At 37.8% G+C, this 20,410-nt stretch overlaps 1 pseudogene; it reads left to right on the plus strand.

Moving 5' to 3' along the window:
- Positions 1–576: 576 nt before the first annotated feature.
- On the plus strand, positions 577–20,017 carry LOC122343854 (annotated as a pseudogene).
- Positions 20,018–20,410: the final 393 nt, after the last annotated feature.

Below are 20,410 nucleotides of genomic sequence, written 5' to 3' on the forward strand. Positions count from 1 at the left end.
GCGATCGCACATCGCAATCGTATTCAACATGCTGAATATTTACGATTAGAAATCCTGATGCTTCGGGGAAAACGAAGACACAACACGACACGACTAAATCTAGGATTTTTTTGTTTGTTTGTGGTCTCTCACAGTTTGAAGATCTTATAAGATATTTAATATATTTCAGTGTGTACCCAGCCTAAAAGATCGACAGAACAGCTGCCAATTTACCAAAGGTTAAATTTACACAACTGGGTTTTGCAGGTCATTTACGAGAAATCTGTATTGATCTGCAGTGAACTCTTCGTGTCCTTTTGAATCTCCTGTTTGATGCACAAAACTGCACTTAGCAACTACAGCTTTATTTCTACATTAAACAATGCATAAGAATAACTTGAGAGTTTGATTCTGGGAATCCTCAAGTTATTGAGTCTGGAATATTCACCCACCAATGAAAAAAAAAAAAAAATTTTGGTTTAAATAACACTTGCTGTTGTTCAATTCTACATCGGTGAAATAAAGCTTCTAAGCATCTAACTATTAAAAAAAGGGTGTTAGTGATTCCAACAGTAAATGCAAAAAGAGCAACTGAGAGAGAGATCAGTTTGGACTCGGAGGTTGGTGGAGGGGGGGTATAAAACCGAGAGCGTTCACAGGAAGAGACACACAGACGGTCAGGATGGACGTCAAGCTGCTGTTTCTGACTGTTGTTCTTCTCTCCTCACCGATCCTCACACTATGTGACCCGCTGTGAGTATCAAACACTGTTTGTTCACGGAGTCACTAACGGATCTGTTCTCAAACGCTCTGATTTGATCTCCTCAGGTACGTTCTGTCAGCTCCTAACTTGCTGAGGGTGGGTTCCTCAGAGAACGTGTTTCTGGAGGCTCTGAATTACTCTGGAGGAGACCTGAACGTGAGGATCTTTGTAAAGGACTTCCCTGCACAAAATGTGGAGATACTGTCCAAATCGGTGACACTGACTGCAGACAGCAATTTCCAGATCCTTACAGATATAAAGGTGACACTGCATATTTTCACCTCGAGTAATTTTGGAGCATGACTCACAACTCCTTGTTCAAGCTGTTCTTCTGCCCAGGCTGGACTATTGCAATGCTCTTTTTGCAGGTCTTCCAGCCAGTTCTATCAAACCTTTACAATTAATCCAAAATGTGGCCGCAAAAATTGGCTAAAACAACATTTCTTCCATCTTCATTCGATCCTATAACTCCTGCACTCTCTATTTGATCCTATTCTATTTAATAATAATATTAAAGTAGCTTATTTCTTTTTCTTATTTTCTTTTTTGTTGTTGTATCATATTTATTGGTTTTCTTTTATGTTATTATACAATTAACAAATAGCAAAACTGCAACCCAGTTCCGAAACCGAAGAAATGCATTTTAAATAGGAAAGTCAAAATGGCTCTTTCTTTAAGCCGGTCAAAATAGAGTATTGCATGTTGTCCCTTCTTTATTGAACCTGGTCAGTTAGGTTTTCAGACTATATGCAGATCACACTACACAAACAGAGAGAGAGAGCATGTCTTATTGCTGATTGATAGAAGAGTTATATACATAGTTAGAAGATTGCGGTGGAACAGCATCAATGGTTCATGTGTTTTATTTATCAAGTTCTTTGCATTCTTGGTCGGGTCTTTTTCTCAACAAGGGTTTTCCGTTGTTACTACTGTGAGAACGTGAATATTTGACAAAGAGCCACCCATTTGAATTTCCTGGACTTCTTGTATGATTGAGAATTAGATTTTGTTGCTTTACCACTTTGAAAGACTGATACACATGCACTGGTGAACCCACACACACACAAGCATTTGTTTGTATGCTGGCTATATACTGTACAAAAATTTCTACTACATCATTTCTAGTTACATTGAAATCTGTCAAAAATATGTTTCTTTGTTGTGTTACATGATCTTACTAGAATCTCTTACAAGCTTGGTTATTTGCCTGTAGAAAGGCGACACGTTAAATCTTGGCGGTTCAGCCAGAAGATTCTGTCGTAAGACAAGCTGAATGTGATCGAAAGGGTGCATTTCTTTTAAATACCTTTCGGTTTTGTAAGAACTATATTTAAAATGGAATGGAACTCTGAGATATTAAAGTGCCAAAGGCTGTCCAAGATTAGTTGGGCTTACGCTTTCTGATTCTGAACATGGCAAGCAGACCACTGTAGAGTATACACTACATATTTCTAGAAATTGCTTCCCTGTAATTTCACGTTTACTGATAAATGCACTCCCCAACATTTGTTTGTATGACAGCTATATTCTTTTGTTATTCTGTACATGTAGAAGGCTTTGGTTGTAGTAACTCGCTCGACAAAGGGGTATGTACAAACGGTGGAGAACTCAACAGACAGGGTATTTAAGCACAGAGACTTAATTGGGAGAATTGAAAACTGCTGGACAAACACAAGTGGGGACTAATTAACTAATAATCTCAACTAGGACAGGAATCACCAAATAAGGCCAAAGGAAGACAACAGAAAACACAACACGTATGACAGCATCTGTCTTTTTGTTGTATTACAAGATCTTACTCTAGTGTCTTATGAACCAATGCTTGTGTGTTTGCCTGTAAAAGGGTTACTCTTGCTCAGATATTTTTCTATTCTATCTTCATCTTCTTCTTAATCAATACTTAAAAACAAGCCCAAAAAAACTAACTGACACTTTTTGTATCACTTGCATATACTTTCTATTTTCTTGACTTTGATTGCTTCCATTGTTCCTCACTTGTAAGATCCCTGAAGATCAGAACTTATTCTCTGATGATCCCCTGGAGAAGCAGTATGTGTATCTACAAGCTCAGTTTTCATCCGACACTCAGAAGGTGAAGATGGAGAAAGTGGTCATGCTCTCATTCCAGTCCGGATATATATTTGTACAAACAGACAAGCCCATCTACACACCTTCTAGCATAGGTACGACTAATTGATAAATGAATGTGAAATATATTTTGCATTATTGGACAGTGGGAACTTTAACTGTTACATTATAACTGAAATATAAATTTCAGTTTGACCTCTTTTGCAGTTCAGTACAGGATTTTCTCTCTGACACCCGACATGAAACCACACAGTGAGTCTGGAATCACCGTGGAAATCATGGTACATACTTTGTGTGTGTGTTTTAAGCCTTTTGAATGAAATGATAGGGACAGAGATTGTCAAACCACATTTACATACCTATGTTACACACACACTAATTTATGGCTTTTCTGCTGTAATTAACATCTAACAACCTGAGCTTTCTCAGTATTAAAGCTGATTTCTGTGTTTCTGAAGAATCCCCAAAACATCACAGTTACATCAGAGAAGATATTTCCAGTCAAAGGAATCAAGTCTGGAAAATACGCTATTCCTGAAATGGCCAGGTGTGTAAAACACCGTCAGAATGGAGAAAGCTCAGTTTGAGTGAATTTTTAATTACCTGTATGATTTCAATTAAGATTTCAATTAAGTATCTAGTAATTTATAAGAAACACCCTGCTCGTGGTCATGAACTGCATTATTATTATTATTACTATTATAATATCAGGTTTCCTGTTGTGCAACTATAACCTTAGTGTGACTTTACACATACAAAAAAAAATAACAACGGGTAATTTTCTACCTTTGCACTTTCAATGCTTCATTGGCAGGGTCCTGTCTGCGAATCCATATCCGAGCTCTTATTATAAAACATGGTCATAACACAGACAGAGTAAGAATAAAAGCAAACGGGTATGAGATATGAGTGTTCCTAATGCAAGCGTGGCTCTTCGTTTGGCGACCAATATCTAGAGGGCTTGACAAGAGACGTAAACCGATAACATGAGCAATGAATCCAAACGAGGAGCAAGAATAGGGTTAATCTGAAGCACACGGGTAATGATCAATAATAAGGAGTGTCCAGACAAGGAACTAAACTAGATTTTGAACTTAACTGAAGAAACACGGAAGGGCTGTATATATAATATAGCTATTATTAGGAGAGCGAAATTCGTTACAGAATACTCAAATTGAAATTTTCTTGCTTTTTCATAATAAGCGAGGTCAAGGGGTTATGTAACTACCAATATAAGTTTTATAAACTGCACACAGCCTGCAATAAGTGGCTATGATTTTCACAGTCACCGTCATCACTCGAGTAGGCACTACAAGGTTAAATGACAAATTTTAATTGAGCTAAAGTGTGTATCTGGCTATGTTTCAGCTCCGGGATCTGGAAGGTGGTCACACGGTTCTCAAATGTTCCTCAGAAGAAATTTAGTGCAGATTTTGAGGTCAAAGAATATGGTGAGAGCTGAGTTTACAAACTGTTGTTGCATAAGAACATGATAAGTCAAAGAATGTAAATGTTTATTTATTTGTGCGTCTGGTTTGGTTTTAGTACTTCCAACATTTGAAGTGCGATTAAAACCCAGTAAGTCATTCTTCTATGTGCGTGATGAGAGTCTGACAGTCGACATTGAAGCCAAGTAAGTAGTCAATATAACAAAAATATTCAATATTCATTACATTTAGTATGTGAAAACACTGATTTGACTGCATCCATTTAACATAACTGTAATATGGTCAGATTAAAGCAAAATGGTGGAAAAGCTCCTTTCCGTTTCCTTAAAATGTCCATGCGGCTTTTTTCTATATGACGAAGTGGACCTGTGTCAGTGACAGCCATCATCACCATTCAGTTTTTACAGCAGAATTTGAATGTTTTTATAGGTATCTGTTTGGACAGAAGGTGGAAGGAAATGCGTTCGTGGTGTTTGGTGTGATGGACGGTGAGAAGAAAACAAGTATTCCTACTTCTCTGCAAAGAGTTGAGGTGAGCGATGTCTTTAATCTCATTTCTTCTCACCTATATAGAGGAAAATTTAAACACAATAGCTTTTCACTACATATTGTAGACTGATATTTCTGTTTTTCTTGGATATGAATAGATTGAGAATGGAGAAGGCGCTGCAGAACTGACCGATGAGATGATTAAAAAGACCTTTCCAAGCATTAACCAGCTGGTTGGACGGTCGATCTATGTTTCTGTCACTCTTTTAACAGAAAGTGGTAAGATACCGTACATCTGTATGCACATGTTTACACGCATGTGTGTGATCGTATGTGAGAAGATCATCGTTTGTGTTTCAGGAAGTGAAATGGTGGAAGCAGAAAGGAGAGGCATTCAGATTGTGACGTCCCCGTACACCATCCACTTCAAAAAAACACCACACTTCTTCAAACCTGGGATGCCCTTCGACGTTTCGGTAGCCAAAGTTACTCATTATACTTCATAGATTTTTAAAAACATGTGGCACTTCAAGGTCCTGGAAAGCAGTGATGCATGATGCATCAGGACTTTCAAGGACTTTTCAAGCACAATTTTGTTTTGGTTTTCAATATTACAATTCAATATCTTTTGAATTCTAATAAACAAACTAATAAAAGGTAAACAAGTAGAGCGCAGCGCATGCAAAGTGTGCACTAACTTTGTCAAGAATACTATGACAAAGTTATCGCTTTCCTTATTTAGAGTGATTTTTCTAATGAATATATGACATGAAGAGTAAAAGCTTTGTCATACACTTGAAAAGTTATTAGCTTTATCATGCACATAGACACTAGGGGTGTACACTTAGCTCATAGGATGAGACAAAATACAGATACTTGGCTCACTAGAACGAGACAGTATTGTAATACTATTTAATTCATTCAATTCATGTATTTATTTTTGGTCTGGGTTTAATAAAAGGTGTATGTGACAAATCCTGACCAAACACCAGCTGATAAGGTGGAGGTGGAGATCAGTCCTGGAGGGCACAGTCAAACAAAATCTAATGGCATTGCGAAGGTTACCATCAACACTCAGAAAGATTTTTCTTCATTGCAGATCACCGTAAGACTTACGATTTCAACTCCACTAATGTTTATCCGGTTTCTAGAATGAAATAAATCAGTTGCCAGATGTTTAATGAGCAATGCAGCATTTTATACTTAGCTCATCAGAAAACAATGTTTATTTTGCAGGCAAAGACCAAAGCTAGAGGTTTAAGCGATGAACAGCAGGCAGTAAAGAACATGACGGCTTATGCCTATGAGCCCAAAGATGACTCCGACAACTATCTGCACATCGGCATTGATGCTTCTGAGCTTCAGATCGGTGATCAACTGAAAGTCTTTCTGAACACTGGACAAAGTCCAGGATTCAGAGATCAAGACTTCACATACATGGTAAAGATTATGATTATTTCTTGTTAAGCTACACTACAACAGCTTGTGTTTGGAACCATATGCATGCTTTTAACTCATCTGTTTCCTTTTCAGATCTTGAATAAAGGTCAGATTGTAAAAGCAGACAAGTTTACGAGAACAGGACAATCTCTAGTGGCTGTGCCTGTGACTGTAACCAAAGACATGATACCGTCCTTCCGCTTTGTGGCGTATTATCATGTGGGCTCGTCTGAAGTGGTGTCTGATTCAGTCTGGGTGGATGTGAAGGACACGTGCATGGGAACGGTGGGTCAAACATCACGAGAAATAGATGACATGCCAAACTAGGTATGACTCACTTCCTCTTATTTTAATAACAGCTCAAGGTTGAGGTGAAGGATAAAAGGAATACCTATGACACAGGAGACGAGGTTGAGCTGCAGATCACTGGAGATCCTGGAGCTAAAGTTGGTCTGGTGGTGGTTGACAAGGCTGTGCATGTCCTTAACAAGAACAGACTCACCCAGACAAAGGTGAAGATTATTCATAGTAAAAATCTTCAATTTATGAGATTTTCTGGCATTAAATGCATGCAACTGATGTTCTTTTAGATCTGGGACGTCATAGAGCAGTATGACACCGGCTGTACAGCAGGAGGAGGAAAGGACAGTATGGGGGTTTTCACTGATGCAGGTCTGATGTTTGAGTCCAGCACTGCAGGGGGCACCGATACCAGAAAAGGTTTTTTCTATCTTCAGCTGATAAATTATATATAATTCTATATAATATATAAGTGTTATTGTTAGGGTGGATTGGTGATATATCGCCCTTTTTCCTGTTTGTACTATAAACCAGTGTGTTCACAATTAAGAGTAAAAAATTGAATGAATTGTCCTCTAGAGCTTCATTGCAGCGTCCCTCCAAAGAGAAAACGAAGAGCTGAGAGTCTCCCGCAGATCACTAGTACAATTGGTGAGAAGCTGGACTCAATTTTACTCATACCAATCAAATCATTTATGAATGTATTTTTTTTAGCTGCGTTAAAATCCAGTATCTCTTTTTAGGTAATTTTTTGGGGGTTTAGAGCTTTAGAAATTCTCACCATGCTCTTCTACTTCCCTCATTGTCTTCTCAGCCAGTCAATACTCTGGTGATCTAAAGCATTGCTGCATTGATGGAATGAAAAGTAATAAACTCGGCTACACCTGTGAGCGAAGAGCCAGTTACATTGTCGATGGGGAACAGTGCGTCGAGGCCTTCATGCACTGCTGCAATGAGATAAAAAAAAGCATGATCACCGAGACGGAAGAGGAGGAGCTGGTTCTGGCTCGCAGTAAATATATATATATATATAAAATTATAATGAACAGTAGAAAAGCAGCATGGGAGCTGCTTTTATGTCCATTCTGTCCATTATGGGCCAGTTTTTTTGGCTATGAAAGATTTGTTTTCTCACTGATTTAGTTTTTTTTCTATTTTACAACAGGCGATGATGATGAAATATATTATACAGACTCTGAAGATATCGTGTCACGTACGCAATTTCCTGAGAGTTGGCTTTGGGAGGAGATTAATCCATGTAAAGAATGGTGAGCAAGAGGCTTTTAAACATGAGTTAAGTTTCAATAGCTGACTTCAGATCAGTTATTGTATGCAGTAGAAATTAATTTAAACAGGAGTGAAAAAGCCTGTTAACCGAAACGTGACTGAAACATTTGAAATTAAATAATGTATAATTGAAATAAAAGAACAACAAAAATATACCAATTATTTAATTGGTTGAACTAAGACACATATGACGCATTAGGTGATTTGAACACTTAAACAACAACGTAAAAAAAAAAATATGCTCACCTTAAGTTTGATCAAATTAATTTGTCAAATTGAAAATACTTAATAATCTATTTATATTATTTCACGAGTTCTCACTTACATATAATTAATCATAGTAACGGTAAAAGTAAGCGTGTTTGGCGTGCTGTCAGGGAGAGGGCTCGGAACTCGGTGGACTACAGAGTCCAGAGTTTTTTCCTCTTATCCGTGAAAAGCGGACAGGACTCGGTGTCCGACCCGGTCCCTGAGTGCCCCCCCACCCCCCTGTGCTCCTCCCGAAATTTGTTTATAGGTAAACATCATATCTTAACTGAGTTTGTGTTAAATGATTACTCAAAATGTTTTTTTTTTTGTTGTTTACAGTAACGATACTGTTATAGAAAAAACGATCTACCTGAAAGACTCTATCACGACCTGGCAGGTCTTGGCTGTCAGTTTGTCACCATCCCATGGTAAGTTGAATTTGCAAACCCACAATTTATGATATTTTATGAAGTCATCGTCATCGTCGTCGTCGTCATCATCATCATCATCCAGGAGCTGCTACTTTAAGAACTTCTATTGTTGTCTGTGTCTCAAAGGCATCTGTGTGGCAGAACCTGAGGAGATGGTCGTTTTTAAGGCTTTTTTCATTGACCTCAAGATTCCTTACTCAGCCGTGCGCGGTGAACAACTGGAAATCAAGGCCATTATTCACAACTACACCCCAAAGGATCTGAAAAAGGTAGGTCTGATTTGATATGAAAAGTTCATTCAGGAATTTTATTCAACATTAAAACCATCATAGTATCCATTTCCGCTTCAAACCAAAAAGATTTGTTAATGACAACATATGGATTCTGACTGTGACTAAAACTGATGAGAAGTACACCCTGTCCAGTGCTAAAACGTAAATATCCTCAATCATCGTGATTTTATATTTAAATCAAGGTGAATATATTTAAACCAGGTGCGTGTGGAGTTCATGGAGACCAAAGATGTTTGCAGCTCTGCCTGGAAGAAAGGAAAATACAGAATGATAGTACCGACAATTAAGAAAGGCTCCAGCGTAGCTGTTTCATATGTGATTATTCCCATGATGCTGGGAGATCATGATATTGAGGTGAAAGCTTCAATACTTGAGTTTGAAGATGGCGTGAGAAAGACGCTGAAAGTGGTGGTACGTCTGATGAGAATAAAACATCTAACTTTTAAAATGTGTTTCATTTGATTTGTTTATACGTTAAAGTAACGATCACTAAAAATGTCATTCTCTATAGATGAACTAGAGCACCATGGGTAGTTAACGCTCTTTCTCTTTCAGTCTGAGGGCGTACTGACTCCATTACATAGACAAAATATGGATCTCAAACCCATTAAGGATGGTGAGATTTACCTTGAACCACATGATTGGTTACAGCATTACACACATTATACATACATTGCCTGCGAATATCATTAGCATCTTTCAAAACTGTACAAAATGTGATCGGCACATGACTTCCTCCATTTTCGCATGTCAACTGGAACAGATGAAAAACCTTTACTTCTTAGAGCCAGAATACCAGATGATCAGGTTCCAGGCACATCTGCTAAAACATACATTTCAATAACTGGTAAGAAAAAAACATCTTTGTTTCTTTAAAATTGTATACATGTTTTGTTTGACGATCAGAATCAGAAAGCGCTTCATTGCCAAGTATGTTAGCATATACAAGGAATTTGTTTTAGATTCTCTGCTTGTATTCGCGTGAACTGTTGTATTACTGTATCCTGAACACAGTATAGCGTAATGCTCTGTAACGCTCCCTGATGTTAACAACGAAACGCGAACTTGAAACACATTCACTTGAGCATGGGAATGCTCATTTTGTTCAATAACATCAAAATAAACAATGTTCAATTGAATTTGAACCTTTACACTTTGTCTCTTTAACATTTTACAAGTCTTTGGTTTCGTAACCTTAATAAATCATGGCGCTTTGTTTCTTTAACATAACACCTTGTTTGAGTTGTTAGTAACGATAAAGCACTGTGGTAGACAACATACTTAAGATGGCGGACTCTAAACAGCGAAAGTCTAAACATATTGTCAACATATTGTCACTCCAGCGCACGATACCAATCTTTGTTCTATATTAAACCTACAACTGCACGTGTTTTAAACAATTTCAAAGCATTTAAACTCAACTATAAAGCGTATTTTTCTGTGTGTGTGCACAGAACGTAGCATGCAAGCTCTGAATTATGTTCTTACAGCTTGTGGCTTGCACTTGAAAGTTTAAAATTGGTTGAATAATCAAATTGGAACGGTCTATTTACAACATTATTCACATGTAAATACATACTAAATTATAAAGCCGTCTTGGTGAGTGTTCTCGATGTGTATCATTACGAATGAGTCCTTGGAAAAATACTAGTCACACAATACTCTTTTAATCCTCTAGGTGAAGAGATCTCTCAGACAGTGGAGAAGTCCATCAATGGAGATTTCATGGGTGAATTTATTTTCCAACCCTATGGTTGTGGAGAGCAAAACATGTACCTCATGACTCTTCCTCTCATTGCCACTCATTATCTGGACCACACAAATCAGTGGGATGCTGTTGGTGTGGAGCGCCGTAATGAAGCCGTCAACTATATCGACATAGGTCAGCAAAGAACAGAACTAAAAAGTGACAGAACCCAGATGATCTCTAATACCTGGACTCTGAAATAGACATTGAAATGACATTTTTCTATAAAATCTGAAATACATAAATGGTTAGTAAAGTTAATAATATTTCTTTATTAAGGTTATCAAAGGCAACTAAACTACCGCAACGAAAATGGATCTTTCGCTGTCTATAAAGAAATGCCAGGCAGCACATGGTAAATGGCATTTTTCAATATTATTGTGATTAAATGTAGCAAAGTATTAATTGTTATTAATTCACTTTTTTTTTATCTCTGTCTGTTAAAAGGTTGACAGCATATGTAGCTAAAGTCTTCTCCATGGCCAGGGATCTCATTTCTTTAGAAGATCATGTGATCTGCAGCGCTCTCAAGTGGCTGGTTCTCCACAAACAACAGCCAGACGGCTCCTTTATAGAACATGCTCCTGTATTTTCAAGAGGGATGGTGGTAAGCTGAATGCTACTATGACAAACTGTATTTAAATTCATCTTTGGAGGATAAATCGCAGTGACCAGTGACAGTCAATGTGTAAAATGGTAATGTTTTTTTCACAATTTGTAAGTAACGTCATGGGACAGATGATTTAAGTCAAGGGGAACTGCCGGTTTTAATCATACCTTTGAATTATTTGGAGGGTATCAGATTTGATACTTTCATAATAAACAATGTTTCACTGAGAGGAACACTAAATATCGAATAACACGAATAATAAATATTATCATATATTATAGAAACTTAATGGTTTAAATTATGGTTTAATTACTGAATATCTTCCTGGCCCATTTATATACTTTTGAACTAGGTCGGTGGCGTGTAGTAAGAGCCGATCTCTGACTCGTGTAACTCTTTTTCAGCTTTGTTGTGCGTCGTTTGTCGTGCAGTGTACGGGGCAAACGGGAAGCCCTGGAATTACAAATATGTCATATGTAACCCATAATCAAGATCATAAGTCATGCTGATGATAAAAACACACGTTTTTGTAATTTGTCTTTGTTCCAGGGTGGCGTGGAGGGCAATGATGCCGAATCCTCTCTGACAGCTTTTGTCTTGATTGCCATGCAAGACAGCAGAGAGATCTGCACTGATGCAGTTGTTGTAAGTCAACTTCTTCAACGTTCTGCTTGACATTTGAGCTAGAGTTTTGCCAATAAACCACGGATCTAATGTTGTTGGGGCCCAGTAGTTTTTTGGCTTCACACAAGACTGTTAAAATTAATGCCGAAGAGTCTCAACACTGAGAAGAGCAGAGTTAAAGATATGAGATTAGGTGATTAATTAAGTGATGATTGACAATTATTAAAGACACCTGATTTTTTAGAGTTATAACAATCAGCAGAGGTGGAAATCCAGCGGACAAAGAGTGAAGGTCCTTGCCATATTTTAGTTTGAGCCATGAACAGGTGATTTCACCAGAGGAAGAACCAAGTTATTAGGTGCGTTTGAATCGAAGCCACCGATTGGTGTATGACATCAAAGTACCATGAGAGCGTTTGACATCTGATGCTTGATATAATCACTCTTGCAGTACTTTTATGTCGTACACCGATCAGTGGCTGCAGCACTGCTTCTAGTCGAACACACTTACTCTTTTGAAGACACAAGCAAGTCTACAGTCAAGTCCTCAAAGAGTTAAAGTTAATGAAATGACTAATTAAGTGATGACTGAGCATTAGTGATGAACACTTACTGTTAACAATCAGCATCACTGAAGAAAACAGAAGAACTACTGACTTAACTGAATCAGTGTTTGCTTTAGTTTAGTTTGCTTTTTAGTTTTACCGAAGTTCAAAAAAATGTTTCTAAGTAAATGTAATATTTTTTATATTGATTGGAATTAACATTGTACCCAAACTTTAACAGAGTCTGCCTGAAAGTATCAGAAAGGCTGTTTCTTTCTTGGAAGGTGAACTTCGCGACTGACCAATCCTTACGCTGTTGCGATGACGCCCTATGCCATGGCCAATGAGAACAAACTCAGTAAAGAATTCTTATTGAAACACCCCACCAAAGAAAAAGGTCAGTCACGTCAACATCAAAAATGAGTCGAAATTATAAACTGTATCAAGCTCAATGGTCGGGATCAGAATATGTAGATGTTGATTCATTTACACATCTTTTTCTGTTCCTGTGTTGTTTTTGAAACAGACGGTCTGTCCTGGACTGTCCCTGGAGGACATTATCACTCACTAGAGGCGACGGCGTATGCTGTGCTGGCGCTTGTGAAAGCCAAAGAGTTTGATAAAGCAGGAGAGGCAGTGCACTGGCTGGGCAGACAACAGTCTCACTATGGAGAATATGGCACCACACAGGTGCTGTATCATATACTGTGATAGTAGTTGTTCAAAGCTGAGATCCAGCATTTCTTAGTCTACACTTTCAATAAAACATTTGCTAATGCTTCGTAAAAGGTGTTTTTATGGAAGATTTCATCGCATTTACACCATCAAGGTGTGTTTCTAGCACTTTGATGGCAGTGATTCATTTTACAAAGCGATTGGTTTGGTTTCTTCAGCTTCAGAAAGCTGTGTTTCATTCACCGGTGCGGTTACGCTGCAGTCTGGAGTCCTGTGTTTGAATGCTTTTCTGTCTTTTCTAGGCGACCATCATGGTGTTCCAGGCCGTGGCAGAGTATCGTAAGCAGGTGAAGAACCAACAAAACTTCAATCTGGACGTGGAGCTGTCCATGGCAGGAAGACAAAAACCTGTTAAATGGAATTTCAAAAATGATAATAAACATATTACGCGATCAGACAAGGTGAGGAATTAAATTATTTCAAATGATTCCTACTGTTTGTTCATTTTAGTATGGGACTTCTGTCGTTTCATTTTAATCGCCTACATCAATAGAGTTAAATTAATGAAATCGTTCTGTATTTGTTTATTCTGATGACACTAGTACGTCTGCGTTCACTCAACAGGTGGACATAGGTACGGACTTGACTGTAACCGCTCGAGGAACAGGAACAGCCACTCTCTCAGTGAGTGTTCACGAGCTTTTATACAGTCAACAGTAAGATTAAAGCATGAACATCTGATCTGAGACGTGCTGCTGTGTTCAGGTTCTGACGCTGTACTACGCCAGACCTATTGAGAAAAAGTCAGACTGCACAGCCTTTGATCTGACTGTTACAATGGAGGAAGACTCAGAAAGTAAGATTAAGTTATTTACAGTTTTACCGTTGTTTTGGGGTGTTCATTGTTCAGGGATCGGGTGGGAGGAAAAAACCCTGGCCTTGGGGGTCCACCGAGTTCTGAGTTCTCTCCCTGACAGCACGCCAAGCATGCTTGCTTTTACTATGATTAATTATATGTAAGTGCAAACTCGTGAAATCTATATATCTATACACAGTGCTGTGCAAAAGTTTTAGGTAGATGTGAAAAAAATGCTGTAAACAAAGAATGCTTTCAAAAATGGATTTTTCTAAATGAACAAAATGCCATGAATGAACAAAAGAGAAATCGAAATAAAAGCAATATTTGGTTTGACCACACTAGCAATTCTTCTAGGTACACTTACACTGGTAGGTTGTTCCAAACATCTTGGAGAACTAAGATCCCCAGATCTTCTGTGGATGTAGGCTTTCTCACATCCTTCTGTTTCTTCATGTAATCCCAGACACACTCGATGATGTTCAGATCAAGACTCTGTGGGGGCCATGCCATCACTTCCAGTACTACTACTACTACTTTAGGCTGAACATAGTTCTTAATGGCTTTGGCTGTATGTTTGGGGTCATTGTCCTGCTGCAGAATAAATCTGGGGCCAATCACACGCCTCCCTGATGGTATTGCATGATGGATAAGTATCTGCAACTCCATTTGCAGAAACGCAGCCCCAAACATTCAAGGAACCTCCACCATGCTTCACTGTTGCCTGCAGACACTCAGTATTGTAACGCTCTCCAGCCCTTCGGCGAACAAACTGCCTTCTGCTACAGCTAAATATTTCATTTTGACTCATCAGTCCAGAGCAATGCTGCAAATTTTCTGCACCCCAGCTCCTACGTTTTCCTGCATACTTGAGTCGTTTGGCCTCGTTCCCCCGATCATCCAACAGAAATCCCTGACTTTGTGCAAGTGTACCTAGAAGAATTGCTGATGGTTTGAAGGCCAAAGGTAGTAACACCAAACATTGATTTGATTGAAATTTTTCTTTTGTCACTTTGCATTTTGTGAATTGATAAAAATAAACAATCATTATTTGTATTTCTAATAGCATTTTTTCACACCTTTGCACAGTATATACATATATACATATATATATATATATATATATATATATATATATATATAAATAAAAATCTCCCGCTCACAGGAATTTGAACAATTTTTCAAAATGTACTGTAATTTTGTTTACAGTGTACAGATAATAAATTACACTAACACTACGGACATGCAAATTGAAATGTCAACTCAGGGTTTAGGAATGTAAAATGTGAAAATATGTTAGCTGTTAATCCTGGGTAAACTAGCAGGGTGAACGTGAAGCAATATAACCTAGACTTATGTTTAGAATGACCCAGGGTTAACTACTTTAAGTGTGAAAACCCCTATTTAGACCCAACTCCTTAATGACATATTATATATTTTGTTTCCCTTTAGCAAAAACAGGAGCCATTGCAACTTACAGATTCGCTTTGGATTTCATGTATGTGACCCAGTATCCTAATAAGTTTAATTTATTTATTTTTGTTGTCGTTGTCAAGACATTGTTATGATGAGTGATTTTCAGGAGTATTTTCAAATAGAACTGCAAATTGCATTTTTTATATGTGGACACGTAAGTTGTGACAATCCAAATCTTGCACAGTGACCGCTACTTTTCATTTGCAACCGTATTTTTCATGCCTTAAGAGCTATGAGCCTGACATATTAAAAATAGCGATATTAATTGGCACGTTTTCTTTTTCTCTGCGGCGCTCATGCAACCTGCCAAAACTCAAACAGAATCGCAATTCCTTTCGCATTTGAATTTCTAAAGTCTACATTAATGCTGTCAATCGAATTGAGGGGGCGGGACATAGACTGTGGAAAAAGATGGACGACGCGCCTTCATTCACTTCCATTGAATAACGCTGAGGCCGCCATTGTACGAATAGGGTGCGACCATACTGCGCTGATTTGGGACAGGAGTCTGCACATTAGTGAGAGAAATCGGGTCGATCAAAAACAAGGCCCTGTCCCTTTTTTTTTTATTAGCTGGACCGGTCAAATTTTAGTCTGCTGATTGTCATATAAGAGGCCTTTTTAAAGTGAGACTTTCATTTAGTTTGTCTCGCATCCCATTAGACTACATGGAGAACTACAGTCACGAAATCAGAACTGGTCATCAGAACCTGCCGTGGAAATGCAGCCATCAAAACCCAAAAATATCAAATGAATGTGACATTATTTAAATATGCTGAAAACACTGTAATTGTACAGTTTTTGTGGCCAAGCTCTGTGATAAATGAATCACATGACGGCAACAGAACAATAAAACTCCCTCTAAACCTCAGCATCTTTGCTTATTACAAACCAGTCGAAACGTATTCATTGATGGTTAACTGATAATAAAACAGAGGTTTAGATGCTGAAAATAATAAAGTTATAGAGTGTTTTCTTTAGCTTGACCTTGATTCTTGATCTCCATCTTCACAGCTACAAAAGTGATGCAGCTAATGCCACCATGACTATTCTGGACATTAGCATACCGACTGGATTTTACGTTGATGAAAAAGATCTTAAAGAGGTACTGTGGTGATAAACTGGTTCAGTGATGATTCACATCTGTATAGAGCAGATGAATCTAGCCTGCATGTGCAGACAAGACCTGAAACTTTTGATCACGCCATGTTCTCTGATATGTGTCATATTATTATTATTATTTCCTTGTACTCAGATGTCTTCAGGAAAGGACAGATACGTTCAGAAATATGAAAATAATAAAGTGCTGTCAGAGCGAGGATCCCTCATCCTGTACCTAAATAAGGTAATGTATGCAAACACAGACGAGTAGGATCCATGTGCAATTTAACACAATAAGCCAAAGAATAAAGAGCAAAACCAACAAAAAGCACCTCCAGGAGCGTGTTTGGAAACCTCTGTATCGACGTCCTCACTGTGATGCTGTGATGTCTGGGAAAAAGAGGACATGCGGTCACCCTATAATTAACTAATAAGACGCATCTGTACACAATAAGAGAATAATGGCAGGAGCCAAAAAACTACAAACTGACTACAAAGACACACCGGATAGGAGGAGACTTAAAAGTTCACATAAAAACGAGGCAAATGTGACCGTTTACAATGTGCAACATATTTAATATCACACACATTTTGTCTCACTAGGTTTCTCATAAAGAGAGAGAAAATGTTGTTTTCCAAATGCACAAGCAACTTGATGTGGGTCTGCTACAACCTGCTTCAGTCACGATATATGAATATTACTCACCAGGTGAGCTACTGGAGCACACGCACACACACACACACACACACGCACACACACACACACACACACACACACACACACACACACACACACACACACACACACACACACACACACACACACACACACACACACACACACACACACACACACACACACAGACAGACACACGTTTTAAGGGTGAGCTCCCCTACTTCACACAATTCCAAAGGTGCAGTGGGTTAAATAAACTTGGTAAACTAAATAAGCAGACAAATGCAACTACGGACAAGTGAAGACCATTATTGAAATGTACAGAGCTTGCATCAGCTGACTTTTCTCATTAGACATGTTTTATATTTGTTGAGATTGTATATCATTACATTTTTATTACAGTATTGTTTTTAAATAATTGACAATAGTTGTGTGTGTGTGTGTGTGTGTATCAGATGCACGCTGTACAAAGTTCTATCACCCTGAAAGAACAGATGGTGCGATATTCAGACTCTGTAAAGGAGAAACGTGCCAGTGTGCAGAAGGTATTGTTCCTTGTAGTTTAATTGTAATTTTTAAACAGTTGTTTTATAATTCTTGTTCATTGGTGTGTGTGTGTGTGTGTGTGTGTGTAAACTTGCACTTCTCTAAACACAGAAAACTGCACGTACCAGTTGAAAAACGATGTTGATGAAGAGCTACGTTGGAATACGTCGTGCGAAGCAGGCATGGATTACGGTAAATGCATTCAGTTTTCTCTGCTAATTCTCACAACCATTGCAAGTCAGTGAGCAGTCAGATAATATGATTTTTTTAATCGAAAAATGATGTTTTTTGTGCAAAGGAAAGTCATACAGGACACCATGAGAGCATAAATGATGATAATGTGTCTATTTGAGTGAAATATTCCTTTAACCCTTAAAAGAACACTGCTGGGTGTATATATATATGGATCCAACCTATAGTTAAAGTTAATGAGGTAATGGAGTGATGATGAACATCAGGTGTCTTCAGTAATAGACAATCATCACTTGATTTATGCGTTCAGTGTTCATTTTAACACTCTGTAGAATGGATCCATGTAGACAGCCAGCACTGCTGTGTGTGAATGCAATAAAAATGTTTGACTTTTGAAACTGATTGGGTGTAATCAGACGAGCCAATAACAATATAACCCCTGTTTGTGACAGTTTACAAAGTCAAAGTGGTGGGGATGAATCTGTCACAGGAAATCGACAGCTATGCCATGGAGGTGAAACACGTGCTGAAAGAAGGTGCTTTATTATTCCCTGCATGTTGAAATGCATTTGATGTGTCCTCTCCAATAACACGTTCGTCGTATCAAACTCCGTTCTCTCTTGTAGGCACTGATGTGGTCGTTGAAGGTACTGTGAGAAAATTTCTGGCTCGTCCTGCTTGCAGAGAAAATTTGAAATTGGTACAAGACAAGTCGTACCTCATCATGGGCAGATTTTTTGACATAGGTGAAAGGTGGGTACCCGTAAATGGCAAATATCCTTTTGTTCATGTCTTTGTTGTCATAATGCACTTTTAATAACCTAGAATAGAGTCGAGGTTCTTTATTTTCACAGTGCACAAAGTGCAAGGAAATTAGGGTAGACCTTATGGTGAGGTCACAATTTATAGTCTAAATAAATGACCTACAATAACACACACACACACACACACAATGGACCTTAACTGCTTACTATTGACTGCTATTGTCAATAAAGAACGTATAGCGCAGACAACGAACTCTAAATAAGTGGTTCGGTAATCGTCATCATCATAACTCGATTATAGCAGGCAGCACAAAATGTAATGTCATTAACGCAAGGTTCAAGATCCCAACTAACACGGACCACAGCAATTGTTAAATGTGATTTTCTTCTTGCACACAAAAATGCTTTGTTAAAGGATTGTTGTTAAAGTGGAAGACATTTGGTCAGTTTTTAATAAACCAAAATATGTTCACTGAACTTAACTGGTTTGAGTTGCAGTGAAAGTGAATGACTTTACAATTTCACAGATTCGTCCTCATTCAGTTTAGTTGACGCAACTTAATTAAATTTAGAGCAGTTGATGTAAATACAAAACAAATTGGAACCACTGTCCTTAATTACATAATTTAATTGAAGTTAATTCAAATAGATTTTTTTTTGTGTGTAAGGAATGAATTAGCTCAAAGTTAGCTTAGGATTTTATAGGGAGTCATTTAAAATTGGAACCGAATCAAAAAAAGCTTATTATTAGATGTATTATATAGTTAGCATAACAGAACCTTTTTGCAGGAAGCCATTATAGACCATAAAAAAAGAAAATAATTGTGTATTAAATGTATTTTATAGACGCATGCAGTTTTGAAAAACATCTCTTTTTATTAAAGCTGAAAGAATGCCTTGGGTTTTGCTGTTTTGATTTCACTCTTCTCTTCTCTTTTAGTAAGCAGTATGTTTTTGGAGAGCAGACCTGGGTTGAATACTGGCCTACGAGAGAAGAAAGCCAAACTCGAGAACACAGGGAGCGATACATCGGCATATCTGACCTCCAGAACAGGCTTTTCGAGCATGGATGTGCTACATAATTAGATAATGGGTATTTCTTGATTATAAGCAAACAAGCATAATCTCTCTCTCTGAATCTTCAATAATATTGCTTGCGTCAAAAGAATTTTGTTAAATGTCGACTGAATAAAGCTAGTTCATTTTAGAACCCTGACTTATTAATCATGGTGTCATTGTGAAAAAATAAAATAATGATAAAACAAAATATATGATAACCGTTGTGTTTTTTTCCACGAGTCCACTATGTTAGCAAATCTAAAGCTGCATAGTTTTAGTAGCTTTCTGATACACTGTAAAAAACAACCTGTTTGTTTGGTTTAATCAACTTGAAATTTGAAGTTACTTTATTTGCTTAAATAAAGTGTTTAAAACCAAAGGTCTGTTCTTCGTACCTTCTTTAATACATCTGAGATGATTTAAGAGATGCCAGATCTTCTACGCCTGATAACTGCTGGTTCTTTAAACAAATTAGCGTATTAGATTAAACTCTCTGGATTCATTTGTTTAATCCTGCACGTTCTCACGTTCTCCAAAAAGGGAAGCTGTGTAGATACTTGAAACCACGAGCCGTAGCTGATTGGCTGCACATCGGCATCGTCAAATTGTCAAATTGCTGGACTTTTATAAGGAAACCAAAGTACAGAAATGGCATAATAGGCAAATGAACTGTGCACTGTTTTTATCTGATGTATATGTTTTTCCCAGTTATTTATATGCACAATTATAAATTCAATTTTTATTTAAACAATTCGTTTAATTTTCCTCTTTG

This window comes from Puntigrus tetrazona, chromosome 1 (assembly GCF_018831695.1).
Source record: "Puntigrus tetrazona isolate hp1 chromosome 1, ASM1883169v1, whole genome shotgun sequence".
Taxonomy (NCBI): domain Eukaryota; kingdom Metazoa; phylum Chordata; class Actinopteri; order Cypriniformes; family Cyprinidae; genus Puntigrus; species Puntigrus tetrazona.